The sequence below is a fragment of the Grus americana genome, chromosome 3 (genome assembly GCF_028858705.1).
Source record: "Grus americana isolate bGruAme1 chromosome 3, bGruAme1.mat, whole genome shotgun sequence".
Classification (NCBI taxonomy): Eukaryota; Metazoa; Chordata; class Aves; order Gruiformes; family Gruidae; genus Grus; species Grus americana.
The window spans coordinates 50845476-50851147 of NC_072854.1; positions in this window are offsets into that span (position 1 = coordinate 50845476).

Sequence of the window (5672 nt, forward strand, 5' to 3'; positions counted from 1 at the left end):
ACCTTATCAAAGACCACGGAGACGATCAGATTCTGAAGGTTTAGCTACCGCAGCTGAAAGACTCGCGCATGAGATGTTGTCATTTCACATTATGATTTTGTCCTGCTGGAAAAAGAAAAAAAAAGAAAAAAGAAAATTTAGGGAGATAAAACAGTTTGGGCAATGGGACATAGTCAAATCCTATGGCAGACAAGGCAGTTTTAGTTTACACGCAGGTATTGGGCGGCAGAAGAGACGCTGAGGCGTGACGGTAGCTAACGGCAGCTCACAGCGTCTGCAACTGCTGCTGCGTTGCGTAGGCTGCGCCTGAGCAATGCAAAGGAAAACCCTTTTCTTCCTCCTCCCGTGTCGAGCGCCGGCACGACAACTGCCCGAGCCTCTGCAGGCTGTGACAAGCAGAACCTAATTTTAGTAGCCAGACCACATGGCTTCTGCTATAGCCAAAAAAAGTCTCTAGCAGCGTTATATAAATTCAAGAAGAGAAGCAGCATAACCAGAGTCACATAGAAAATCACTGCCTATTTCTCTCTACATCCATATATTTTTAGATTGATATGGATTAATACAAAGTTTGTTTGGCCTTTTAAAATGCCTCTTTCTCCTTTTTTTTTCACTACAAGATACAAGTATTAAAACCAGAGCAATCAACTGCATATTATTTTCAAAAAACCCAGATTGATGTGTGCATTTTGTAAATGCGCTTAAATTTACACACAAATTCCGTTCCTGAAATTTCATTCTGCACATACATATGACTGGCTCCTGTTATTCCTTTTTTTTTTTTTGTTAGAAAAAAATTATTTATCTGTTGGGTTTTTTTAACTGATAATTTCTAGGTGTGGAAATTCTTACTGTCATTGTGGGCAAAAAAGAGAATTAACTACAAACATGCTGCTAATAGTCACCTAATAGTCAAAGTCAAGAAGAAAAGCAACACTCAGCCGGACAAGCTTAATATTATTGGCTGTACAGAAAAACAACACTTAGCCAAACAAGCTTGATATTATTAGCCAACAAGCTAGTAATATCACTAGCCCTACGGGACTGTTTTCTGCAAATTTGTGATGCGCTTTTTTTTTTTTTAAAAAAAAAAGCAAGCCAAGAGCCACCAATTACTTGCTGTCTCTATCCAGTCCGGCTTTTATTTCTCTCCTCCTTTTTGCACAGCTTTAACTCAGGTACATTAAAATCTATTCAAGAGGACGCCAATTATCAGAATTATCAATATCAAAATCTTAAACTGGATGACTTATTCATTTCAGCCTCTTTCTGCTACCTGTTTATGACAATAAGATATTGTTCTGCAAGCTTATTCATATTTCCTAGATGAGCATAAATGTTTTGCTGGTGTTAAGAGTTAGCTGGGAGCTTGTTGGTGCCGCTCTGCTCCGCCAGCTGCGGCAGATGTGCTGTGCTGCATTCGGTTTGGAGAGAGCAACGATTGCAGAGAAGAAAAGTATGGGAAGCACGAAAAGTGGTGCAGTACATTTAAACGATGATACTGAAACCCTTTCAAAGGCCGTGCAGCTAATGTTCTTGGAAACGCGAAGTCTTTTGAAATGTGCACACATGCCCTGACACACGACCCGAGAGTTTTGCTTCTGCCTGATTCTTGGAGGGTTTCGTCACTCCAAACCTCTCCACCTGCGGCCGCTGCAACCATCTCAGTTCCTTCCAGCCCAAGATAGCATCTGAAAGAGACTGAGAAAGAGAAGAGAAAAGCAGACTAAATTAATTAAAAAAAAAAAAAAGTATTTGAGAGAGATCCTTCAGGTGAAGGTACTGAAGGTTCTTTGGCAGGAGAGCTGCCAGGGGTCACCCAGCAACATTTTGGTGAAGGGTGAGTCAAACGACTGAATAATACTGTGCTTGTAGGAGACACAAATGCCAAATAACTTCACAGCAAATACGTGGAGAGGAAACTTCGCACAGCTGATCTGCTGAAGCTGCTGAACCACAGCAGCGTGCTGTGATGACTAGTGGGAGGGCCACCACCGCTGTTTCACACCAGGCCCTTGGGCTGCCGCAAGTTCTTTCCGAGACATGCTATGCAGGGAAAACGCAGCTGTTGGATCACCCAGCAGGCAAAGGGAACAACGAGGGAGACTTCAAAAAAGATCTTCCTACTGCCAGGGAACAAAGGACAGGTTCAGCTCCAGAAAGAAGGAAGAACTCTGTAAGCTTGGTCTGCCAGGTGGAAGGGAGAAGCTAACATCACTTTATGAAGAAATTCAAAGCAAAGCCAAAGGGATAAGCTGATTTTGAAGAAGACAATATACTAACAGGGCTGTCCACAACAACTTGAAGTTCTCCAGGTGACTGCTGTAATATCCATGAGGCATACTACCTTCAAGGGCGAGGAGGAGTCAGCGTTTTGAAAGGAAGACCCACGAGCAGGTAAGAATCAGTCCCCTTCAGGAAGGCACAGGCAGTGGGATGCAGTTGCAGGGGTTAGAAATACTTGTAGCACAGCGCAGGGAATTGCTGTCTAAAGCAAAACTCTGCGTCCTGCTATTCCAAAGATACTTCCAATTAGGTAGGATTAACATGTTAGCCAGAAATGAGCAGTAAGCACACTACAGTGAGATGCCGGTTCACCTAGGTATGTCTGGATGATTTTTTCCATTTGGAAGAATGGCTTGGGCCAGAGCTGAACAGCGGTCCCTCTGTTGTAGAAAAACATTTATTATTCACCATGTACGATGAAGGATCTGAAGAGGGCCTGTCATAGCTCACAGGACTGCGCGTCTGCAAGAAGCAGACTCTAATGCCTCTAACAAAGAGATAAGAGAGGTCCTGAAATCAGAGCTGTGGAAAGAATGGCGTTACCTGTTCCTTCTCTGCCCTTGAAGAGAACCTGCAACAGCAGTAGGACTGGGGAAAAGCCTGCGCAGATGGACTTCTGACCACGGGAAGATAAGCGCATCCAGGGAGCATCCTTGACTACTGCCCCAGCTCCGGGCCACAGCTGCTTTCCAAACCGGCCTCCTCCCCGCCACTCCCACGCCGGACTCAGCTTCTCCTGGATGCGGACACTTCCAGAGTCAGGAGACAGTCTGCTGCAGAGGTGGAAGACGTGAGGAGACAGAAAATGTTCCAGGCTGCTACGCTCACGTGGGCATGGGGCCAGCGATTAGGAACGAATCCCATACTGGCTTTCATTTAAGGTGAAGTGGGAAAAGGCTGGAAAAAACCCCAATCCCGGCACACTAAGACAGGTCTTAGCAAACCCCAACCATGAACTCAATCACAAGGACTAACCAGCTAAGACAACGAACCAGGTGTTTTCACAAAGAGGTGCAAACCAAACTCTTTCCTGAGTGGCTGGCAAGATGAATGCCGGGCTCAACATCCCTAACTTTAACCTGTGAATAGGCGTTCAGATTGAAAGGGTTCATGATGAGGTACTCATCTCCTCTTCCACTTAGATGCTAAGAGGTAGTTGATCTACAACCCTTAGTAGTGCTTTTTCAGTCCCTCTGAGCAGAAAAGAGAGCACAAAACAAGTATTAAAAAAAATCCTTGCAAAGGTACACGTGCTGGGATGAAGCTTTTCATGTTGGCAGGACAATTTGCTTTCACAGCTCATATGAAATAAATATTTTGATATTCATCTACCAAGAATGAGATGCCAGAGTAGAAGAAACACACAATGGTGTTAACTCCTCACAAAAAATGGATCTTTCTGTAGTCTACTTCCTTTCCTGCATTTATTTCCAAAATCCTAATCTCATTTTAACATAGTAAACAGTGAGATGGATTTGCTAAAAAGATTACTTTATGTGAGAAAATGAGAAGTTAAGGTGTTTACTGGCTAAGGAGTGAAGATATTTAGAGAGCTGCTTTGAAACATAGGTGGGTTTTTTTGCTTTTTTTTTGTTTTGTTTTTTTTGGGTTTTTTTGTTTTTTTTCCTAAATAGTTCTTAGTGGCAGCTGTACTAAAAAGCAAAGCTGCAGGGGTTTCCTTTCAAATTCAAAGCAATCCTAGGCTTCAGCTGCAGCCTTAAAAATACATACACAGAAGGGGGATTTATTTTCATCTTTAATAGAAATGCATTCACTACAAAGGAAGCAAACGGTGTCAAAAAAACAACATTTGTGGTCTGAAAAACCACGTGAGTTTCTCAAGTGCAAGCTACAATGTGTGCTGCCATCTTAAGCAATGCAGAGTGCAAGATCAGTCACTGCTGAGCTATCTGCAGAAGCTCACTTATTCACCGGTAATTTGGTAGAAAAGCACAAGAAAACCCCAAACCCCAAACTATATTTCCTTAGCTATAGGGAACACATCCAGCCATCACGTGACAGCAGCTCATGCATAATTGTAGCATCATACTTAGTCCCGCAAGGATAACTTCATAATGAAGCAAGCTTGTAACCAGCTTTTAAGCATTTCAGGGTTCATAAATACATGGCAGAGAAGGAACTCGGTGCAAGCTCCTCTAAACTTATGACCAGACAGTATCATGGCTCCATAGTATGGTATTTTCCATAAAAAAGTTGTTAGGATGAAATATTCATTGTAAGCTTAAATTTATACAATTAATCAGGAAGATTTTTGTTGATGTTATAACAAGCTTTCCTGTATTTTTTCATCTGTTCTTACAGCACCAAGACTTCAAGCTTCTGAAGTACAACTGCAGAGTATGCTGGTTTTCTTTGGTGGCAGAAACTACACAAATTTTATTTCTCCATTCTGAAAGGAGAAAGGTGAAAAGCCTAAATAGAGTTTTGCTGTGGGATGTGTGGTTTTTATTTTTGTTTGCATTGATTTATTCCCACTGCCTACCCCTTTCATGGTCCATTTATATAAAAACTGATCTAGTACTTTGAAAAAAAAATGGAGATACTTACCCCAATTTCCACAGCATGCGGTCAGGAGCCGGCCGAGTAGACCTGACTTGAACAAGGAATGTCATCCAGAATTTGGGCTCCCCAAAACAAGACAGACATGGGCATAGGGGACTGGGGGCAGCAGAAGTCCCCCAAGGTGGTAAAGAGCTGGAGCACATGATGGAAAAGGCTGAGCTGGGTTTGTTCAGGCCTGAAGAGCGGGCGCCTTTGGGAGGACCTTACTGCTGTCTTCAACTACCTAATGGAAGGGTGTAGAAAAGACACTTCTTGGAGGTGCAGCGGTAGGACAAGAGGCAGTGGACACCAACTGGAACATGGGAAATTCCGATTAAGTATAGGAAACGCCTTTTTCCACTGCGACTATGGTCAAACACTGGCACTGGTGGCCTAGATAGGTGGCGTATCTCTGTCCCTGGAAGTGTTCAAAACTCAACCAGGCAACAGCAACATGATCTAGGTGCACATGCTTTGAGGAAGGTGACGGACCACATGGCCTTGGGAAGTCCTTTCCACCTTAAATTATTCTCTCATCCTCCACCCTGGGCTTTTACGCCAGTGACTCTCTCTGGGCAGTCATATAAGCCAAGCACGCACAAAGATCTTTTGTTTTGCTTTTAAATTCACCTTCATTTTTACATTTTTCATTTGTTAAAACATAAAACATCAATATAAATCACAAGTATGACATTTTAAAACTGAAGTGACGATTGAGCACATTGCTTTAAGTACCCAGTGGCATTTTATCTGGATTTTAACACATTAATACACTATGTGAAATGTTACTAGTAGCCAAACTTGAAAATGCAAAGCATGTATTC